The 25,532-nt window shown below is 31.5% G+C and overlaps 1 protein-coding gene across 1 annotated transcript in view; it reads right to left on the bottom strand.

Annotated features, from left to right (window-relative positions):
• LOC127288412 (uncharacterized) overlaps window positions 1-25,532 on the bottom strand; it is a 186,795-nt gene that overhangs the window by 91,049 nt on the left and 70,214 nt on the right. The window lies entirely within an intron of this gene.

Genomic DNA, 25,532 nt, shown 5'->3' with positions numbered 1-25,532 from the left:
AGACTTTTGTTACTTCTAAAACTAGTTAATCATCTGGTACCAAGTGCTGCAGCTTTTATACCTTCTGGTACCAACTTGTGCCAGAGTCCAAGTGTCTAAGAATAATTAAGAATCTGATTTTAAGTGCTATTCTAGCTTCTGGTACCAATATCAAGTGTTATCAACTGATACCAGACGTTGATTCTTTCTGAAAATAGTTAATCATCACTAAATGCTTCTGGTACCAATTCCATACGTTATAAATTTTTCTTTCTCTTGATACCAACGGATACCACACTTTAATTCTTTCTAAAAATATCTAATCATCTGTTCAATAACTTTTTTTTGTTCTGGTACCAGATTTCAATACTCCTATTAAAAATACTTAATTATCTGGTTCCAAGTGCAATCCCATCTTTTTGTATACAAAGTGGTAGCAATTTTCTATAAAATTTTATTTTTGTTACCATATAGTTTAGGTGCGTCAAAAGAAGTATTCAAAAATCTTTTTCAAGTGTAACAAATTATACCCCTGATACACCAATTTCAACTTATGACAAACAAAATTTAAATCATCTAATCCCTTTCATAAAAATTATAAAAGCTATATGCGATTGAAATCAACGTGAATAGCTGCGCGTGTGTTAAATAATTTTCTTTTCGGAACATTATCATTCTCAATGACATCAGTGGGTGTCGAAGAAAATCAGCCGGATTAGACGTCAATCCAAAAATTGTAACCAAGAGAGCTTACGTCGTTATTTTATATATCCTCTCAACATTTTAAGAAGCCTCAAAAAATAATATACAGTGATATGCAGATGACGTGCGTAGGAATAAGTGGGTGTCTTATATATACTTTATCACGAAGCATTACATTTTGTATATATGATTTATTTTATATGTGTATTATTTTTTTTCCCTATTTTTTTGAAAAAATTCTCAAAGATGCTCGAATTTTTTGCTACTTTTCACGTCACAGATAACTTTTCAGAAATTTAGTTGGTTGAAGCAAATTTCTGCTAGTATTTGTATAGCTAATTTATTCTTTTTCGTGTAATATCATTGGAAAAAATTGCATTAAAATTACAGAAATTTGTTTATAATGAAAACAACTTTTTCTGCGGATGACTATAAAAAAAATTCTTTTAAAAAAAATTATCATTTGTACAAATATGGTAATTATGAGTTTAAAAAAAAAAAGAAAGAGGAAAGAGTGATGCATCTTGGTTTCGTTTTAAGCGTGCATATAACCTTAAAGAGACTTCCAATTAAGACGTCAAATTCCGTAAAAGCGGCCGCGGCTCAACGCCTTCTCTCTCTCTCTCTCTCGCTCTCTCTATCTCTTTTGGGTGTTCGCGGCGAGAAACCGCACGCAAGTGACCAATGAAGGCCAAACTTGGAGAACACAGCTGCCGCTCAGATTTGCCCCCACAGATAATTGCACGGCTTTTCCAGAAATGGCGTCGCGGATGTATATACACCACGCTGGCCACTCGAATGATTTTGCGCGCAAAAAAATTATGCCCGTGAGAAAGAGAGAGAGAGAGAGAGAGAAAGAGACTCGGGACATAAAGAATATAAAGTCTCGCGATGCCGCGCGAGCGATTTCTTGCCAATCTCCACTGTCTCTGATATGTCGTGAGGGGGACTTTTTTTTTTCTCTTTAAACGCGCGGCGAAAATTGTTTCTCTTTTGACCAAAATGCACTTTTATAAGGTATATATAGAAGAGCGCAATCTTCCGTGAAAGAAACTTTTATATTTTTATTCAATTTTGACAAAAATTTTAAATTCCATTTGTTTCCAATCAGTTTTTAACCAAATGTGATTGAATAAAAAATTCTTTTCGGAACGTTCCAATGTTGAATTTTTATTATTTTTGATCCTGGGGGTCAAATACGTAAATTTTTCCGGATCCCACATTCCGTATTCCACATTTTGGATTTCATATTCCGCTTTTCACACTCCGGATTCCACTTTCAAAACTCCGGATCCCACATTCCGTATTCCACATTTTGGATTTCATATTCCGCTTTCCACACTCCGGATTCCACTTTCAAAATTCCGGATCCCACATTCCGTATTCCACATTTTGGATTTCATATTCCGGATCCCACATTCCGTATTCCACATTTTTGATTTCATATTCCGCTTTCCACACTCCGGATTCCACTTTCAAAATTCCGGATCCCACATTCCGTATTCCACATTTTGGATTTCATAATCCGGATCCCACATTTTTGATTTCATATTCCGCTTTCCACACTCCGGATTCCACTTTCAAAATTCCGGATCCCACATTCCGTATTCCACATTTTGGATTTCATATTCCGGATCCCACATTCCGTATTCCACATTTTTGATTTCATATTCCGCTTTCCACACTCCGGATTCCACTTTCAAAATTCCGGATCCCACATTCCGTATTCCACATTTTGGATTTCATATTCCGGATCCCACATTCCGTATTCCACATTTTGGATTTCATATTCCGCTTTCCACACTCCGGATTCCACTTTCAAAATTCCGGATCCCACATTCCGTATTCCACATTCAAAATTCCGTATTTCAGATTCCACATTCCGGATCCCATTTTCGGAATGTGGAAACCGAAATATGGTATCCTAAATATGGAATCTGGAATACGGAATGTGAAAAGTGGAAACAGAATTTGGAATCCGGAGTGTAAAAAGTGGAATCCAGAATACGGAATGTGAAATGTGGAATCCAGAATACGGAATGTGAAATGTGGAATCCGGAAAAAGTTACGTAATTGACCCGCTGAAATTTAATTTCTAAATCCCAATCAATATTATTGATTATACAAAATTATTTTTAATTTAGAATAAAAATGAGAGAAAAAAAATAGTTAAGAGTATTTAAATTACTTTTAATTCGAATACTTTGAAAATAAATTATTTGAATAATCAATTTTTGTGACTAGATAACAAACAATGAATTATATATGTCAAGATTGATGGTTAAATTCAAAGAAGATAAAATTCAAAGAACTTGCTAGAGTATATTATAAAATCTATTTTCATATTCAACTCACATATTCATTTTCAAAGACGAGTCTTCGCATCCATTCATTATTTCTGATTTCCATTACTTTATAACCCAATTAAACACCCAATTAAACGATCATTATCTCGTTAATTGACATATTAAACAACTCGACAATAGTTTTTTTCCGTCAATCTTGAATACGTCTCCTCCCCCCCCCACCCCTTATTAGTGTCACGTTGCAACAAACTGCATAATGTTGATACAAGAGATAGTTTTAATTTTTTTTTATTTTTTTCCTACAAAATAGTGTGTTTTCATTCACATTTAATCGAAGAATTTATTTATATATATATATATAAGTCAGAAACCGGCCTCCCTTCGTTATCCCAGATAGAGTCAAGTTTTTGGCGCGTCATGCGATTGAGAGAAAAATATATATAAATCCCTTTTTTATCTCACAATGACCGAGAAATTCTAGAATTTTTCCTATGGGGGATTGACAGGATTACTCATGAGGAGCGGTCTATATATCAAAGATTGAAATGGAAGTTATTTTAGTTTCACTTTTGTTATAGTTAACAATCTTGATCTGATTCTTCGGTATTTTCACTTTTAAGAATTATAAATGAAAAATTTTATTTTTTCATCCAAATAATCGGTTAAATAATCCAAATTAATCGGATATCAAATAAATATTTCCTTGAACTAAATAATTTTTTGAGTCAATTAAATTTTGTTTCAAATATAGAAATTATTTTGTCCAAATACAAAAATTATTGAATCAAATCCAAAAATTATTGGACCAAATACAAAAAATTATTGAACCAAATACAAAAAATTATTGGACAAAATACAGAAATTATTGGACAAAATACAGAAATTATTGGACAATATACAGAAATTATTGGACAAAATACAGAAATTATTGGACAAAATACAGAAACTATTGACCCAAATATTTATTTAATTCACAAAAAAAATTATTTGGTTCAAGTAAATATTTATTTAAAGTCCTGCGTAATTTATACGAATCAAATAAATTTTTTTCCAATGTAGTAATATTAAAAAAAAAAAAATTCTATTTCATAATATAAAATAATGAATTTCATAAGAAATAAATATAATAATTATTAATTTATAAATTTATTTTGAAAATATTTAAAAAAAATGATAAATTATCTATAAAATTTACGTTCACAAATATTTCAGTATATAAATCAATATTTGTCGTTTTATTGATTGTCATTTCTAGCAAATAACAAGGGAGTCTGGTCTTATCTATAATCGAAGTATTTGAGTGATTATTTTGTGAAGAAACTAAAGCAATCAAGCTTTTCGAGAGATAAAAGATATTGGAGGAGAAAAAAAAAGTCTCGCTTTTTTTTTCTTTTTTTTTTTGATAAGGATACGTGACGGTTAGCGTGTAGCCGCGTGTGTGCACCTTGGTAAATATAAATGATTTCGCATTAACAATCTGCGCATTGAATGGGAGCCAAACGATAAATCAAAGCGCATTTGTTAGCAGGCACGCCTCGTATTGGACATTGAAAAATTTACTGGACGCCCAATCGCTCGGCAATATTTCAATATTAGTTTAGCCATTGTAACCAGTGAGAGCAGTTTTCACTGGGTCCACGTTATAAAGAATACAGAAGAGGATAATATTTGTGCGCTTGATTAGCTTCACATCTTGTCCGAAACTCAAGAAGCTACTTCTCATCTTTAAAAATATTTGTTTTATTTAAAAAAAAAAAAAAACAATAAAATCATTTACATTTTTCTAATTTTTTTTCTATTTCCTTTTTTTATTTTACTTCCTAGGGCTAAAAAGGAATATTTAACCCCCCAGAGGCGAAAGTAGTATTATTCATAAAATTATTTTACATACCCTATACATTATATTTTCTATTCAATAATAAAAAGTAATTAATAAAATATTAATTTATTATGTAATAGAAAATAAAATGTATAGGATAATTTTATGAAAATACTACTTTCGCCTCTAGGGGGTAAAATATTCTTTTTTAGCCCTAGGAAGTAAAATACTCCTTTTTGCCCTTAGTTTTTACTCCCTAGATGAAAAAGAACCATTTTGACAGCCGGTAATATTTATTCTTCGATATTTATGTACGTAGGATAATTTTATGAAAATACTACTTTCGCCTCTAGGGAGTAAAATACTCCTTTTTGACCTTAATTTTACTCCCTAGATGAAAAAGAACCATTTTTACAGCCGGTAATATTTATTCTTCGATATTTATGTACGTAGGATAATTTTATGAAAATACTACTTTCGCCTCTAGGGGGTAAAATATTATTTTTTAGCCCTAGGAAGTAAAATACTCCTTTTTGCCCTTAATTTTACTCCCTAGATGAAAAAGAACCATTTTTACAGCCGGTAATATTTATTCTTCGATATTTATGTACGTAGGATAATTTTATGAAAATACATACTTTCGCCTCTAGGAGGTAAAATATTCTTTTTTAACCCTAGGAAGTAAAATACTCCTTTTTTCCCTTAATTTTACTCCCTAGATGAAAAAGAACCATTTTTACAGCCGGTAATATTTATTCTTCGATATTTATGTACGTAGGATAATTTTATGAAAATACTACTTTCGCCTCTAGGGGGTAAAATATTCTTTTTTAGCCCTAGGAAGTAAAATACTCCTTTTTGCCCTTAATTTTACTCCCTAGATGAAAAAGAACCATTTTTACAGCCGGTAATATTTATTCTTCGATATTTATGAACAGTTTTAATTATTTTTTAATTATTTTTTAATTAAATAAAAAGCGTGAAATAAAAAAGAATGACACCTCGCGACAATAAACAATGAAATAATGAGGAGATTCTTTCGCGTCTTTATATTTCTTATACGAGTAGTGTGAAATGAGTTTTTCCATTGTGTGTATGTCTCTCTCTCTCTCTTTTTTTCTCTAAATACTAGTTTGTAAAGTCACGCACACAGGAAGAACAGTAAATAACTATAGTCTATATTAGTGACTGAAGATAACAGTTTCGCTCAAACAATTCGTTAAATCTCCACATTCCTTGTGCATTTGACTTCCTGGTTGGCTCCTGTAATTAGTCTTTGATCCGCACACCAAGTAAATAACACTTGGAGCATATACACCAATCAGAAATGTTTTTTTTTTTGACTTAATATTTTTTTTTATGATTTAGTATCCACCCCATTTGAAAGTTTGCCCCAAGGGGTTGAAAACAAGCAACCGGCGCGCGCACCCGTAAAACATCGATCAGGATCGTTCATCACATGGTATATCGAGTTTATGATCAACTTTTAACAGCGTCCAGTCGATTCTCTTTCTCTCTCTTTCTTTTTTTTCTGTCTTTTTCTCTTTCGTATCTCGGAACCAGTGACTCAGAAGTGCAATGTTACGCGGGAGCTATTAAATTGCGAGCACTCATAAATATAAATCATAGAATTGTCTTATTGCTTGCATCCGATATATGATCCTGTAAGGCAGCTGTCTATACAGAAAAAAAAATATTTGTTGCATTACAAGTCTTCTTTGTAAGTCGAAACGCTTTTGACTTTCAAATCAAATTTTATTATGAAGATTAATCGAAAATTACAAATGATTTTCGGAATCTAAAATGGCGGATCCAACATGGCGGACATTCGATTGAAACGTCAACTTTTTTCGCCTATAGGAGCTAAAACGATCACTTTTAACCCTAGGGAATTAAATATATTTTAGTCCTGTAAATAAAGGATAACAGCAAAACATTTTAGTTTTTGTAATTTATTAATTTCGATTTTATTTTTGACTACTTTTACGAATTCTTACGTAAGGAATTTTTTTCCCACCTTGAAAATTTTTTACAATGTAATAACGGAATGAAATATATTCTATGCTAGAGAAACATATTATTCCGACATCGTACGAGATTTGGATTACGGCCAATGAGAACTGTTAGTGAAATAACGGAGCCCTTGCATAAATATATATATTCACTGAAAATATATTCTTTGGAATTTAGAAAAAAAAATGTACAATGAGAATTTTTTTTTTAGTTTCGCTTTCATTATACAAATTACAATATATATATATGCAAAGACCCAAATGAAGCTCATCTGTACACCCAGATTTCATTTTAGATGATCTCTCTCGCATATTAGTATGCCTCACGCATAGACCGCCCAATCAATGGATTAGACACGCTCTGCCAATTAATGAGGCTAGCCAATGAAACGGCGCGAGGTAATTGCGTTCTAATTAATTTTTTTCTGCGAGGGCGTCCGCGCAACATTTTTTCCCTTATATACACACGAATCTACCAACACCTTCGAATTTAATATATTTTCATATATGAAAATATTTTTTTTTTTTATTTATTTTTTTTTATTTGTATATACTATATATATCCCAGTCCTATTCTATGTGTGTGGGATAAATATATATAGACCTCTATTAATTAAATTATTCACTTTTTACCGTTGTATAATTGATTTTAAAAATTGAATTTCCCTAAATTAATTAAACAACGAAAAAAAAATTGAAGCCTTGATTATTCAATTATTTGATTTCACGTTCATTGAAGCGTGGATAATATTTTTTTTCTTGTTTTCGTCAGTTATGATAAATTACGAATTCTCGTTTGGTATGCACTCCTCTTTTTGAATCATCAAGATGTACTTATTACCTTCATTTCATTAGCATCCGTGTGAGCTTTTTTCTTTTTTTTTTTTTTTTTTTTTTTTTGTTGAAAAATTACGCACATCAAAAAATAATTTCAACAATTTTATATTGTGGAGTTTCGAAATGAAATAAAAGAATTTTATGGAATCCTGTATATATCTTAACTATATAAAAACTTGTTCCCTATACTGAAACCCTCTTTCTTCTTTTCCCCTGAATTCTAATGTTATTTTTCAATATAGATTCTTTGCAAAAAGTAGTCTGTATATATTTGAATAGCAAACTAAATTGTTCTAAAAATATTTGGAATAGAAATTTTATAGAAATTTATGAAATTTTTATATATACTAAAAAAATTAACGAAAATAATTTTTAGAGATTTTTTTCTAATTTTTATACAATCATTTTTTGTTTCAAAATATTTTTTTTTGGTTGGTTCAACGAAAATAATATATTTAATTTAAAACACCCAGAAAAGATTTTTTTGATTCAAAAAAATGGACAAATTTATCTTCGCTATAAAGAAAATTTATTTGTGTCAAACAAATTATCTTTGATTCAAAAAAAATTATCTACGTCTCAAAGAAATTTTTTATTTAATTGAAATAAATGTTTCATTGACCCTCTGTATCAATGTTAGAATTTTTTTGATTTAATGTATACGAATTTCTTTCATTCAAAGAAAATTTCATTCAAATGCAAAAAAATCTTCACCTACAACAGCGAAAGTTTTCGCTGTTCCAGAGAAATATATCGCTGTTCCAGAGAAATATACCGCTGTTCCAGAAAAATATATAGCTGTTCCAAAGAAATTTAACGCTGTTCCACACTCAGAAACAATATATGTTTGATCCAAATGTACCATTTTTTTATATTTACCCAATTTTTTGGTTAGTTCGAACAAAATTTGTTTAATTCAAATAAATATTTATTTGATCTAAATAACTGTTTGGTTTATTTTAATAAATTTTTTGAACAAAGAAAAAATTTGATTGAGCTAAATAAACATTTGGTTTATGCAACCAAATGTTTGGTTAACTGTATATCAATGCATTTATTTGGTTGATTTAACCAAAATTTGGTTGCTTCAAACGAATTTTTTTCTGAGTGCAAGTAAAGATTTTTTTGGGGACAATTAAATAAATTTTAAACTAAGAAGCTTATTTGCTTCAAAGAAAATTTTGTTTTGAATGAAAGAAAACAAGTCAAAAAAAATTGGCTTCTTTAAATCAAAGAAATCTTTCCTCTTCATGTATAGATAATAAAATAAATTTTTCTCCGTGTACGAAAATGATAATCAATTATTTGTGCGGGAGAAATAATTACAAGATTTATATATATCTCAATAAAACATAACAGGGCCCTTAATTACAAAAAAGAAAAAAAAAATTAAAAAAAAATAAACAGGCAAAACTATGTCTAATTTTCAGCAGCGAACATCATTATCGTTTCGAATTGTGAATCTTTTCGTTTTGGAGGGACGAAGAGACGCTTGAAAAGAGAGTATTTTTGTTCTTTGCCGTCCATTGGAGACATTCTAAATATTTCGTGGCAATTACATTTGCTACTGGCGCGGCGCGCCAATCAGCGACTATAAAAATGTCTCGCGGTATTCGCGATGGCAATTTTTCGGTGGCCCGTCCCTTTTTAAGATAATCACAGGTTTTAAAACCCACCGCCGCGTAGTTCTCTTATGGTGGGCCATATTTTCTCTCTCTCTTTCTCTCAACACAAACCTTAAAAATGAGAAGGGGGCGACTATATACATATATATTTTTTTTTTCGCACGCGCGTGAGAGAGAAATTTTTGTATCGAAAATAATCTAGGACCAATTTAATGTTTTTGGATCTAACTTTCTTTATTTTTACACCACTCATGATTATATACAACTCTCTCTCTCTCCCTTTTCGATTATTGTTTCGCCACGATCTCTCGACTAATTTTCATCAAGCCTCAATTATATAGCTGTCGAATGTCAGGGTGGGCGCATCAGGTGAAAAAAAAAAAAACGGAAAACAATTTTTTTTTCTTTTCCCTTAAAAATAAAATTCAACCTGGAATTACGGGAATTCTTTTTTTTCCATATAGTCATTTTGTCATGAAAATGCAGTATACACAAATCAAAAGGGGGAAAAAAAAGGAGAAAAAGCGTTAATGAGCAAAAAGGCGGATAATGAAGCACTGAGCGTAATCGTGATTTTAATGAATGAAGGAAAAAAGCCACTTCATATAAACAAAATATAAATAAAGCTAAAATTATATTTGTAACAACAAATTTATAAAAAAAATTTAATGATTTACAAATATTTGACTTTTTTTTGACAATTTTTTGACGCGATATAATTTTTTTCTAAACTCGGGAGAAATAAAACTAAGAAAAAAATATACCAAACAGTTTTTAAAGACCTAACCCAGATAGCATGTAAGCTTGCAGCAAACTTGCCGCGCAATATTGCTAACCTTGCAAGGCAAACTTGTCGCAAGCTTACTGCAAGCTTCAAATGTCCCACCTGATCCAAGTTTGCATGGTAAGCTTACCGAAAGATTGCAGTGTAATGTTACTGCAAGATTGCACAATAAGATTATCGCAAGATTGCTCAGGAAGCTAGCACGGTAAGCTTGTAGCAAGGTTGGTGCAAGATTGGTGCAAGCTTGCCAAATAAAATTGCTTTGAACCTAAAATATTTTTTTAAGGTTTCATCTAATTTATATAATTTTATTGTATAAATTAGACGAAACATTCAAAAAAAATTGTTTAGGTTTAAAGCAAAGTTATTTAGCAACCTTGCACTAACCTTGCTATAAGCTTACCGTGCAAGCTTCCTGAGTAATCTTGCGATAATCTTATTGTGCAATCTTGCAGTAACATTACACTGCAATCTTTCGGTAAGCTTACCATGCAAGCTGGGGTCAGGTGGGACATTTGCAGCTTGCAGTAAGCTTGCGACAAGTTTGTCATGCAAGGTTAGGAATATTGCGCGGCAAGTTTGCCGCAAGGTTGCTGCTACATGCTATCTGGAAAGTTTATTTCTGAATAATTTACCAATATTTTGCTTAATAATTTTTTTTTCAATTTTTTTTCTGATAAAATATTTTTTTCCGAACTCAGGAAAAATAAGTGAAAAAAATATACTAAACTGCTTAATTATTTTTAAATGTTTTACAAATATTTGGCTCAATAACTTTTTTTCTCAATTTTCTATATATATTTTTCTAAACTATTATTCAGGAGAAAAAAAATTATTTAGAAATAATTTATCATGATAAATTTAACATATATATATTTATAATAAGTGAGAAAAGTTCTGTCTGGCCCTCCCACAATGGACTTCGAGTGTTTCAGACAGGAGTCGCAGAGATCAGGTTCATTATCTATAGTCTAGAAAACAGAAAAAAAAAGCCCACCAAAGAGTGAATGGGCGGGAGGGTTTCGTAATTGAGGGTCGAGTGGTAAATCTCGTGACTTCCGGAAAATCAGAGAAATACACTCCAATCACGAGGGATAGAGATAGAGAGACACACGCTGAGTCATTCGCCTGTGGTCGAAAAATGACAGTGACAGGGGAATGTTCTATAGGTAATAACTGCATACAACAGTATATATATATATATATATATATATATATGTACGTTTATATTCTGGGACCCGGTGAGTTGGAAAGGGCCCTGGGCCCACCACAGTCGTTAGTAATAATAAGGCCTCGAATAAGTTATTATATGCACCACCCTCAGACTTCAACTGCTTACTCAGATTCTACCCAAGAGATATGCTACATATGTGCAGCTTCCAACAATAATTACAATGTGGACGGATTTTTGACTCGGGAACGTCATTGAAGGATCACGCAAGGATCATATCATCTTCCATGAGAGAAAGATGAAATCTAAAATCATATAATTCTAAATATTTCAAAAGACCTCAAGCCAATATTAAGTCATTAAAATATATATATATATATATATATATATATATATATATGTATATTTACTCCTTACAATAAATGCTCGAAATTTACAATCATTTTTATAAATTTTTTTTTTTAAATTATAATTTTGCTTCCTCGTGGAGGAAGCTATTTTTTTAATTATATATATTTTAAATTAATTGATTTACTATTTTGTAATTTATTTTTTCTACCAAGATGAAACAGAAAAAAAAATTGGATTTGTATAATTGGATTTTCAAATAAAATTCTTCCAGAAAATAAAATACAAGAATAATTTAAAGTTGAATGTGTTTTTTGAAGAAGAAAAATAATGAGCGGAAATCGTTTGATGGGAATAAGGTGACAGCACCGCCAATTGTCGTTGCCAAGTTGTAGGAGCAACCTACGTGAATTTTTGTATTGAGAGAGAGAGAGAGAGAGAGAGAAAGAGAGGCGACTAAAGAGTAAACTGCCGCGCCAAGAACGTAAAAATTCAATTCGTTTTTCCACGTAACGAATGTTCATTTATTTACTAGCCTCCTACGTGAACAACATGCGTATTTACGATTTTTTATTTGGCGAACGCCCAAAAAAAGTATATACGGATATAAAGTACCCACGTATACAACATATATATATATAGATACCCCGAAAGTCAAAAGTGAAATACACTTAACGTGGGTGCGTTCATTAACATTAAAAAAAAAATTATATATTTTTTTTAAGAAAATAAAAAAAATTTTGTATTTTTTTTTGAGAAGAAAATTAAAAAAAAATTGTATTTTTTTAAGAAGAAAATAAAAAAAATTTAATTTCATTAAATTAATTTGCAAGTAGAAAATAATTAAACTTGAACTAAAATGTATTTTAAGTCCTCAATGTCAAATTGTTATTTAATTTTCTCACTTTCACGTTGTCCTGTCAAAAAGTTTTGTGAATTTGTCACGCTCTAAATCAATCTCTCAGTATGTATGTGTGTGAGAGAGAGGACTTAAAATCTCGAGTTTCAAAGTATATAGTTTTGTGTGGTGTAGGTGAGACTTGAAAAGTTGTTGGATTTTGAAGAGAGTGAGAGGGTACTATATGGCCAGACAGTCGGCGAGACAAGAGGCTTGGAGAGAGCATTCTCTCTCTCTCTGTACTGGTTTTGAAGCTTATATAGTCCCACGCGACGGCTCGTGTCAGACGCGCGTCGGCGGGACGTCGCGTCCTTCCCGCGTCATTCTCTTCATCGAGAAACTGTCGCCTTCGCCAACAAGAATTACCTACTGCCCTCAAATACATTATTTTTATTCACGACAAAAATTTTCCTCTTTTTCTCACTAAATTTAAAACAAAAAGAAAAACTTCTTTTTCTTTCAAATTTTAAACTGTTTTTTTAAAATTATTTTTCAATTTTTATAATTTTCATTTTATAAAATTTCTATTTAACCGAATTTTTTTAAAGAATTATAATTAATATTTATTTATAAAAAAATAAATCTCTAACCTTGGGACTGCAACCACTGCATCATCGAGAGGAGCAGATCTGGCACAAACACACGCGGTTTAAAAAATTTCGAACACTCCCGAAACGACGTTTTTAAAAAATTTTTTAAAAATCAACTTTTTATCATAAAAAATAAACGATCGCGGTTTTAAGAATTTCGTACACTCCCGACAAGAAAATTTACTAAAATAAGAAAAGAAAAAAAAACATTTTGCTTTCAAAATTTGGAAAATTTAACACACCCGTTAACCATGTCTAAACAGGTCAAGACACGAATTGCAACTAATTTAATTATCATTGGGATTTTCCGCAATCATATTGTTTTGACCTTCAACTTAGGAAATCCTTTGTAAACATATAGCTCGGTGTGTGCAGGTATAAAGGTAATTCAAAAATCACTTCCGTTACATTTGGAATATTATTTTAAAATTATTATTAAATTTATAAATATTATTTTACATATCTGTAAGTTAAAGTTTTGTATTTAAAGTTTTTATATACAAAATAAAACATTTTTTTTTAAAAAAAGCTACTATTCACTTATTTTTGTAATTCCAATTCTTTACAAAGGGTTCCTTTGTCCCGTGAAAAATTTATTTATTAATTGAATTTTTATTTATTTATTTTTTTTATTTTTTACGTCATTTTTATTTATTTATTTGTTTTATTAATTTTATGTAATAACTGGTATGCATTTAGTATATATTTATTTTAATTATTGTATTTATTTTAATTTATAATTATTCTCTCTAAATTTGAATTAGTAAAAATGTTTACTAATTTAAATTAGTGACTCACTCTTTGCTTCTGAATTAGTAAAATTTTACTAATTATTAGTAACTTTTACTAACAATTAGTAAAATTTTACTAATTCAGAAGCAAAAAGTGAGTCACTAATTTAAATTAGTAAACATTTTTACTAATTCAAATTTAGAGAGTTATAAATATTTTAATAAAATTTAAATATTTATTTATATTTACAGTTTTAAAAATATTTTCTAATTCTGAATTAGTTTTGACTAATTTAACTGCGCCGATTTGTTAATTAAATAAATTAGTAATCGTTTTCATTAATTCTTAGTTAAAAATTACTCATTGTTAGTAGGGTACTAGTAATTTATTTATTACAGTTTACTAATTAAAATAGTAAGTTTACTAAATTATTAAGTATTAATATTAATATTATTATTACTATTATTAAGTACTTTGTACGAAAGGGTTTATTATAAACTCGTTTATGTTTGAAATAAATAAATAAATTCGTAGTTTTCTAATTTTAACGAAAAATTAGTCAAATTGATAATAAAAAACTACTACTTCATTTAATATAGTTTACTAATGAAAATAGTAAACTTACTAAACAAATTAGTAATTTACTCGTTATTTTGGACTAATTTTTAGTCAAAAATGTCTAACTTATAGTATGAAACTACAAATTTATAGTAAAAAAAACTACTAATTTATTTATTAAAGTTTACTAATTGAAATAGTAATCTTACTAAATAAATTCATAGTTTTCCAGTCACTTTTGACAAATATTTAGTCAAAAATGACTATTTTAATTTTAACCTCATCAAATAAATTCGTTGTTTTCCACTAAAAATTAATCATTTTTGACTATAAAAATTAGTAGAAACGGTTACAAATACTAATTTGAATTAGTAACTCACTTTTTGCTTCTGAATTAGTAAAATTTTACTAATTCAGAAGCAAAAAGTGAGTCACTAATTTAAATTAGTAAACATTTTTACTAATTCAAATTTAGAGAGTTATAAATATATTAATAAAATTTAAATATTTATTTATATTTACAGTTTTAAAAATATTTTCTAATTCTGAATTAGTTTTGATTAATTTAACTGCGCCGATTTGTTAATTAAATAAATTAGTAATCGTTTTCATTAATTCTTAGTTAAAAATTACTGATTGTTAGTAGGGGACTACTAATTTATTTATTACAGTTTACTAATTAAAATAGTATTTTTACTAAATAAATTCCAAGTTTTGTTAGTCATTTTTGACTAAAAGTTAGTCACGTTGATAATAAAAAACTACTATTTCACTTATTAAAGTTTACTAATTAAAATAGTAATCTTACTAAATAAATTCATAGTTCTCCAGTCACTTTTGACAAATTTTTAATCAAAAATAACTATTTTAATTTTAACCTCATCAAATAAATTCGTTGTTTTCCACTAAAAATTAATCATTTTTGACTATAAAAATTAGTAAAAACGGTTACAAATTCGTTTAATAAACGAATCGGTGCATTTAAATCAGCAAAAAGTAGATTTAAATCTAGAGAGTACCTCGGAGAGTACAAAATATAAAAAAAAATATATTTTATTTTGTTTATCATAAGCTCGAGAAAAAATCATTATTGGAAATTTTTTTTCCTACATGCCAGTAAAAAATATAAAAAAAAAAAAAAATGTAGAAGATTTGAATAACGTGTATTCAAACAATTTTGTTGCATAAGGCATTCGAGAAATTATGCGCATCGTCAATAGTCAGAGAGAACACATATTCATATATATATAGGATCTATGGTATACAGAAATTCAGAGCATGAATGCTGAAACGATATGATCTCTCAACTCTCGCAGTGCTTTACTTTGCTTGGACCTATATTTGTATCTGTCTCGTCTGACTGACATCTACAGACTCCGCGTTTAAATATAGTTAGTTTGAAAATCGAAAAACACAAAATGTAATAATGCACAAAGTTGAAGCATCATTATATTGCAGTCTCACTATCATTTCTGATATATTATTCGCATGCATTTTTTCAAAAAAAAAAAAAAAAGAGAGAGAGAGAGAGAATTATTTTCTATAGGGGAGGCAATAAAACCCCTATGAGAAAAGAATGTTCTATCAGAAGTGTATTCTGTCTTCATCCACCTGTCAGATGAGCATCCAGAATCCTTTTCTACCTCTTCACTTTTCTCTGCGTCACAAAATCTTCCTCGCCGCGAGATGAGAAGAAAAGAGGTGAAAAGATCCTGTTCTGATTGAGGATTCGATAAAATAGACGTTTTATATATATATATATATATATACACGTCTAAGGGGTCGCGTCGTATACTTATTATAATAATACACCTTCAATCGAATCGAAATGCATTTTAAAGGCGAGCATTGAGTGTCAATCAGGGAAAGTGATTTGTAAAGGTAAGGGTATAAATGAAAAGAGAATAGAATTCGTCTTAGGTAACTACGTGGCCTAGATTATAAAACCAATTTCCGTTGAGAAAAAAATTATTTCATTCCCAATGCATGTTATTGACAAAAACGGATGCAATTCTCGCCCTAGCTATTAAATCTTTATGTAAATAAAAGATTTTTCTTTTTTACCTGAGAGCGGCTTATACAAGAGAGGGTGATGATTCCTTATACAACGATTAGCACTCATATATATATAAGGGTAAAAAAAATTCGCTGTTTGAAAAAAACAGTGGATGTTCATATATACATTTAGAGGACAGATAATTTCAAAGTGTAGAAATTCTTGAGATTCTTAAAGGATTCAAAAAGGAGAGAAAGAGAGAGACAAAGATAAAGAGTAGGCGCAGAAACTTCAGGGCGCATTAGAGGTTTATCGTTGGAACAGGTGTATCTCTTGATCCAAAGGGTGCCGCGGTTGTCCAACTTGATTCCAAAGAAAGCCCACCCAGGTTGTGTGTTGTAGATTGTCATTTAATAATCTCCGATTTCAAGCCACAAAGAGAGGGCGCGAGATTTTCATGACTCACGACAGATATCAAAGTATATATACGTATATATATATATATATATATTTTTCTTATTTTTCAAAAGAAAATCATTAGAGGCCTTTTTTTTATAGATGTTACTTCTTTTGGATGCGAACAAGTCCTCTCGTATAAATATATATATAGACACAGTGAGTATGCTGTGACTAGTCTAAACGGAGAGAAAAAAAAATGATTTGTGGATTGTTATCGAAAATCATTAATATCAAGAGGTAGGAAAAAAAGAATTTCAATTGAAAAAGCAGAGTCACTTCTTTTAGTTTTTTTTTTAACTATAATATAAACTCGAATAGAAATTCGAGTTAAATAAAACAGAAATCAAATGGTTTAATAAAAATTCTGTTAATTAAAAAATTGATTAATCTCGAAACGATTATAACGGTCTTTTAGACCTGTTGGATTTATTAAAGTACAATATAGAAACTTTAGATTTTTAGTAGCTTCATATTTTATGAAAAGCTGAAGTAATAATTATTTCGTTAAACGTTTCCATAGCAACCGTTACCATGACAATCGTTTCCATATAGCAACCGATTCCATAGCAACTGCTTCCATAGCAACCATTTCCATGACAACCGTTTCCATATAGCAACTGCTTCCATTGCAAGCGTTTCTATAGCAACGATTACCATAACTGCCGTTTCCATAGCAACCGATTCCATAGTAACCATTTTAAAGCAATCGTTTCCATAGTAACCGATTCCATAGTAACCATATGTCCGTAGTAACCGTTTCCATTGTAACCGATTCCTTAACAACTGTTTCCATAGCTAACGTATCCATAGTAACCGTTTCCATAGCAATTGGTTCCATAACAACCGTTTCCATAGCAACTGCTTCCATAGCAAACGTATCCATAGCAACCGTTTCTATAGCAACGATTCCATAGCAACCATGTCCGTATTAACCGTTTCCATAATAACCGATTTCTTAGCAACTGTTTTCATAACAACCATTTCCTAACCAACCGTTTCCGAAGCAACCGTTTCTATATGACCATAGCAACCGTTTCCATGACAACCGTTTCCTTAACCGTTTCCATAACAACCGATTCCATAGCAACTGCTTCCATAGCAACCATTTCCATGACAACCGTTTCCATAGCAACCGCCTCCATAGCAAGCGTTTCTATAGCAACGATTACCATAACAGCCGTTTCCATAGCAACCGATTCCGTAGTAACCATTTTATAGTAATCGTTTCCATAGTAACCGATTCCATAGTAACCATGTCCGTAGTAACCGTTTCCATAGTAAACAATTCCTTAACAACTGTTTCCATAGCAAACGTATCCATAGTAACCGTTTCCATAGCAATTGGTTCCATAGAAACCGTTTCCATAGCAATTGGTTCCATAGCAATCGTTTCCATAGCAACTGCTTCCATAGCAACCGTATCCATAGCAACCGTTTCTATAATAACCGATTCCATAGTAACCGTTTTCATAGTAACCGTTTCCATAGCAACTGTATCCATAGCAACCGTCTCCATAGCAAGCGTTTCTATAGCAACGATTACCATAACAGCCGTTTCCATAGCAACCGATTCCATTGTAACCATTTTATAATAATCGTTTCCATAGTAACCGATTCCATAGTAACCATGTCCGTAGTAACCGTTTCCATAGTAACCAATTCCTTAACAACTGTTTCCATAGCAAACGTATCCATAGTAACCTTTTCCATAGCAATTGGTTCCATAGCAAACGTATCCATAGTAACCTTTTCCATAGCAATTGGTTCCATAGCATCCGTTTCTGTAAAAACCGATTCCATATCAACCGTATTCATAGTAACCGTTTCCATAGCAATTGGTTCCATAGCAACTGTATCCATAGCAACCGTTTCCATGACAACCGTTTTTCCCTTAGCAACCGTTGCTAAGGACTTTTTTTTCTTAGCAACGGTAATATTAATATTGGCCACGAAACTCTGCAATGAAGGCACAATGTGCCTGCTTCTCTATCATATTTTAATTGGGAACCTTGCTATATAACATTGACATTTGATAAAATCAAGGAGAAAAAAATTAATTTTCATTAAATGGTCGACAAAGCTGTGTTCTGAAATAATCAGTGAATGACAAATGAAAGTTTCACCTGTTAAAAAAAACCGATGATAGATAAGTCAATAGAAACTGCGTCCCGATATTTATCGTAATTAATGACAGTCTCACAAGGAGAATTTTGTTTTAAGGAACACAATTTTAATTACCGAAAAAATAAATTTACGATCACTTTTTCAAAAGTCCACCATGAAATATATATTATTATTATTATTATTACATGGGAAAAGGGCACTATAGGTTTCAAGGGAAAGAGAAACAGAGATAACCGAAACGAAATTTGGCAACCGTGAACGAGTTATTAGATGAAGAAAAAAGTCAGACAAAGTCCTCTATATAAGATATGAATCTTCAGTGGGCGCGGTGGCAAAAGCGACCAAAAAGAGATGAGGGAAAAAATAAAAGGATGGGCACACTGGACAGAACAAAAATGGTATTATTAACCAGACATGTCAATCAGTGTGTGGCAAATATTATATTGCAAGTTCATTGTGGTTCATATATATATATATTTCTCCCTCCTTCTGTGTGGTCCATCTCATGACTAATAGACCCTAAAATATGTTATTATTTTTTTGAAACTGCGCCCGCTTTTTTCTTCCAAATGCAACTCTATAAGATTAAGGCATCTCTTTCTATATTTACATTCGCAGTTGTAATAATTGCGTTGTCTGCACGCGATGTGACGGTATATATTCCAACATTTTGCATGCAAAAAAAGTAAATCCCGCATCCCTCTTGGTATCATCGTTATTTGAAATTATCTTTACGAAAGATTGTTGAAAGCTTAATTAGTGAGATGATTTTGAGTGATTTTACGGGGAGTTGAACATTAATTGAGTAACGAGAGAGAAAAAAAAGAGGAGAGAATAAAGTAATCAAGTTTGAAGAGTTCATCAAGGCGAAGAAATGGAAAAAAATAAAAGAGTACAAAAATTGGTGTTTAGTTTTTTTTATGCTCGTTTTTTCAGAAGGGCGTATTTTTCAAAAAAATTCCTTATTTATCAGCACAGATAATTTTTATGAATGAACATCCCTAAACTTCCTCAGTAACATGCGGCGTATTACGTATTTATTATCGAAACAAGTTCCGGTTCACAAGCGGGTCCTTTTAAAAAGAACGGAAGGTCAAATTTCTTTCAGGTAGAGAATTTTCTATTAAATGAAAAACGGAAAGTTTTATATATAAAAAAAAGGATTCTCTTCCTGTTTACTAGAATTTTTTTTTATTGATGACAGTAGCTCTCTGGGAGAATATTTTTAATCCATAAATTTTCATTCCTCCTCAAATACAAATACCAAAAATATATTTTTAGATAAATTTTCCTAGGGCTTCTTCTTCTTCTTCTTCTTCATGTTCGCAATTTTTTTCGGTTTAAATCGACCATTGGTCCAAAAACGAGAAGCTGAATTATTTCTCTATTGAGGGGAGTATTCGTTTTAGATTAAGACCTATGATTTTGAACCCTTTTTGTTATGATTTTAATGTTCGGATGTTTGTGTCTATATATATATATATATAGAGTCCTCTACCACAATTTGACGAAATTGCACGCTGGTGAAGCATTGATTAGGGGTGTGCGATTAAACAATCTAGGGCCTCCCTGGTAGAATATACTTCTGGGAGGGCCATTGGTGGTAGCTGCTGCTGCTGCTGTTGCTCCTCTGAGATGAGGAGAGCTTTTCGTGTATTCTATTCGCGATGAAGCGCCAGCCGTTGTTCCGCAAGAGGCAGATGATCGCCCTCGGCCATCCGCCACAAAATGAAGCAGTTATACGACCAAACTAATAACATATTTAGGACCGACATCATCTCGACCTCCCAAGATGGCACGCTTACAAACTTGCCTTTTGCCCAAAGTCTCTCTCCTCACCCCCTTCAAAAATTGTCCATCAATATGTCCACCTAACTGCTTTATCTTTCATATATATAAGCTGATGTGCATCTTATTTCCCTCTCTTCGAAAAATGATTGAGTCATTTTAAAAAAATTCATTTTTTCCTCCAGTCATCAAATTAATTTAATGGGACGCATGAATAAGTTCTAAAAAACCAATTGTCAGAATTTTCATTATAAATATAGAATTTCATTAGATAAAATTTTCATTGAGCCGAATTTTTATTTACTCGAATTTGATAGAATTTCCATATTATTTTTCATACTACAGCAATTTTTACTTAACCGAAAAATCATTTAACAGAATTTCTTATTGATAAAATTTTTATTTATTCGAAATTCCATATATGTTCGAACAAACAGTCAACAGAAAGATTTCAGCCCTATTTTTAAAATCAACTAATAAAAAATTATTCATAAAATATTACGATTGGTTACTTTTAAAAATTGCACCGAAATCTTTCTGTCGACTGTTTGTTCGGCAATTTTGCAATTTCGGACAAATAAATATTCTATGAAATTAAAAATTCTGTTAAAAGATTTTTCGATTAAATATAAATTCTGTGGTATGAAAAATCGGTTATTTGGAAATTCTATTTTCGAAAAAAAAAATCTGTAAAGTGGATTTTTGGTTATATAAAAATTCTCTAATATAGAAAATCGGTTTAATGAAAATTCTAACAATTGATTTTTAGAACTTATTGTTGCGTACCAATTTAATAGAAAATAATTCGAAAAAATATATTTGTATTTTAAGTTTAATAAAATAAAGTTTTCTTATCAAATTAATACCAAATTGTATCAAATTATATTTTCCAAATATTCGTATTGGCTTTGAATTTGATATATACCTTCAAATTAAATGTATATTTGAAAATATCAGCTTTGTGTGTAATTAAATCGAATTTTTAAAACAATCATCAAGATATGAATTTTCACAAAGAAGAGATAAAATTGAAAAGTTCAGTTAAGAGCCGATCTATTACCGGTTTGATACAATTTCAGTGTAATAATAAAAATTACGATGATTGCGGACCTCACAATGGGTTTACTGTAATCATAGTAATGAAACCTCTGCGTTACTTCGTTTACCTCATTCATGTTTTTTTTTTTTATCCTCCCCACCCAGGAAGATCTCTTTTTCTTTCTCTCTCTCGATATTCGCTTTTAATTTGAAATTAAACTTCGATTATCTTAGACAACTTATAAAATTTTCAAATTATATTAAACCATACATCGAGGCGGAAAAGAATAATTCGACTTAAAGTAATTGGCTCTACGTGGCTTTATATGTGTATAATATAATAATAACGAGAGGAAGATTAAAGGCCGAACAATAATTTAACGAACTTCCTATTGGGGCCAATTGTTTGAAAGGAAGTTGGAGCTAAAAAAAAGGTCTTCGTTTCTTTCTCTTTTTTTTTTTTGGGAGGGCTTTTTGCCATTCTCCAAAATTTCGAAAGATCGAAACGTGCGTGTATCTTTCGAAGGACAATACATTGAGTTTTCACAGACTTAAGTTCAACAATAGAAGAGCCACCCTTGGAGGGCCTTTGTCGGTCTTGGGTCAGTGGATGCGAGTAGAGACGCCGGATGATGGACCACCAGCACGTGCGGGTTCCTCTTGGACACATGTTTCTGACTTTTGCAAAAGATATTTTATATATGGTTAACTAAGTTTCTTGTTAAAAAGAAAAAAACCTTATTTCCATGGGATTATTTCTTTAACCCAAAAACGGATCCTTTATTTTCTACCTTCAAAATAGTTTCTCAGATCGTCTTTTTTTTAGTCATCGCGCGCGCCCACGTCAATTTCCGCGAATAGAAAAAAAAAAAAAAAATTTAAATCGGACCAGATTCTTTGGATTCTCTTGGCCAAGATAAAGCCACGTTTGGCTACCACTTTTAATCGCCATTGGGGGACAAGTCCCCCTCTTTCTTGGTCTTTAGCCTCGTTAAAATATCGTCTCGAAAGATAATCCGAATTCCAAGATGAGAGAGAATGATTCTCTCAAAAATTCAATATAGTCGTTAATAATAATTGAAAGTGACATTTTTAATTAGAAGGATATATCTCAATTTTGATAAAAAAAAAGAAGAAAATTCAAACAAATAATTCTTACTTGTCCCGTTATTTTTTTTTATATAAATAAATAAATATAAATTAGAAAAAAAATAAAATGGAACCAATTTTGGAGACAGGGAGTTTTTTTTTGAAAAAAAAACAGTAGCCAGACATCATAAACTATGTTATCTAGTTGATCTTAAATGAAGCTCATAAAAATTGGGAAAAGCACATGAAGAGACAAGGCGGAACAGTGTATGGCAATTGAGAAAAAGAAAAAGAAGAAGAAGAAGAAGCCGACAGTGGAAAAATTTTAAACGGTCAAAATATATATATATGTATATAGCTTCTTCAAAGGATCCGCGCATCAACTCTTCTATCCACCCCATGTCCGAAAAAGCCAGAAGCCCGCAGGAAAACATATAGGGTAACATATAGGCTTCAGTGTGGTCCACCACTCGTGCAGATGTCCGCCCCACACGACCTCAATTTATTCGACACCTCCCCTAGCCTACAGCTCTTAAAAAAGAATATATTTCTTTAATACATATTCTTTCAATGTTGAAAAAAATTACAAAGTATTTCGATAAAAAGCTATATAATATAAAAAATTTTATTACGCTAATTATTAACGAAATCGTTACTTTTTTTTAGGTTTCTCTCTAAAAACAAGTTTCTTTTCTTTTTTCTCACACAATTTTTATCTTATTTTTAGAGGTTTCGTGGCTCGGGACCAAAACCCCTTATATAGTATCGCTTTAGCGTTCGTCTGTCCGTCGTACACTCGTAATGGTAACATTTACCATTAAAACCGATTCCTTGACAACTGTTTCCATAGTAACCATTTCCTTAACAAGCGTTTCCCTGACAACCGTTTCCCTGACAACCATTTCCATAGCAACCGTTTCTATAGGACCATAGCAACCGTTTTCTTGACAACCGTTACCATAACAACCGTTTCCATAGCAACTGCTTCCATAGCAACCGTATCCATAGCAACCGTTTCTATAGCAACGATTCCATAGCAACCATGTCCGTATTAACCGTTTCCATAATAACCGATTTCTTAGCAACTGTTTTCATAGCAATCTTTTTCTTAACAACCGTTTCCATAGCAACCGTTTCTATAGGACCATAGCAACCGTTTCCATGACAACCGTTTCCTTAACCGTTTCCATAGTAACCATGTCCGTATTAACCGTTTCCATAGTAACCATGTCCGTATTAACCGTTTCCATACTAACCGATTTCCTAGCAACTGTTTCCATAACAACCGTTTCTATAGGACCATAGCAACCGTTTCCATGACAACCGTTTCCTTAACCGTTTCCATAGTAACCATGTCCGTATTAACCGTTTCCATAATAACCGATTTCCTAGCAACTGTTTCCATAACAACCTTTTCCTTAACAACCGTTTCCATAACAACCGTTTCTATAGGACCATAGCAACCGTTTCCATGACAACCGTTTCCTTAACCATTTCCACAGCAACCGTTCCTATAGGACCATAGCAACCGTTTCCTTGACAACCGTTACCATAACAAACCGTTTCCATAGCAACTGCTTCCATAGCAACCGTTTCTATAGCAACCGATTCCATAGCAACCGTTTCCATAGTAACCATGTCCGTTTTAACCGTTTCCATAATAACCGATTTCTTAGCAACTGTTTCCATAACAACCTTTTCCTTAACAACCGTTTTCATAACAATCGTTTTCATAACAACCGTTTCTCTAGGACCATAGCAACCGTTTCCATGACAACCGTTTCCTTAAAAATTTCCATAGCAACCGTTTCTATAGGACCATAGCAACCGTTTCCTTGACAACTGTTACCATAACAAACCGTTTCCATAGCAACTGCTTCCATAGCAACCGATTTCATAGCAACCGATTCCATAGCAACCGTTTCCATAGTAACCATGTCCATATTAACCGTTTCCATAATAACCGATTTCTTAGCAACTGTTTCCATAACAACCTTTTCCTTAACAACCGTTTCCATAACAACCGTTTCTCTAGGACCATAGCAACCGTTTCCATGACAACCGTTTCCTTAACCATTTCCATAGCAACCGTTTCTATAGGACCATAACAACCGTTTCCTTGACAACCGTTACCATATCAAACCGTTTCCATAGCAACTGCTTCCATAGCAACGGTTTCTATAGCAACCGTTTCCATAGTAACCATGTCCGTATTAACCGTTTCCATTATAACCGATTTCTTAGCAACTGTTTCCATAGCAACCATTTCCTTAACAACCGTTTCCATAGCATCCGTTTCCTTGACAACCGTTTCCTTAACCGTTTCCATAGCAACCGTTTCTATAGGACCATAGTAACCGTTTACTTGCCAACTTTTACTATAACAACCGTTTCCCTGACAACCATTTCCATAGCAACCATTTCCTTGACAACCGTTTCCATGACAACCTTTACCATAGCAACCGTTACCATGGCAAGGAAGAAGACCTGAATTTTAAAAGACACGAAACCTTATATAGATGAAGACACTTTACGTTTGCCTCTCATACTGTTTATCATTATTGAAATTTTCATTTCCTTCCTTAAATTTCGATTTTTTTTTACACATTAGATAAAAATTTCAATTATTATGTATTCGTAAACATAACACATAGAAAAAAATTTAATCAAAGATTGT

Source organism: Leptopilina boulardi, unplaced genomic scaffold (genome assembly GCF_019393585.1).
Source record: "Leptopilina boulardi isolate dan_hultmark-lab unplaced genomic scaffold, ZJU_Lbou_2.1 LbouV2_386, whole genome shotgun sequence".
Classification (NCBI taxonomy): Eukaryota; Metazoa; Arthropoda; class Insecta; order Hymenoptera; family Figitidae; genus Leptopilina; species Leptopilina boulardi.
Note: the sequence above shows the minus strand (reverse complement) of the source record. Positions and strands in the feature narration are given on the sequence as shown.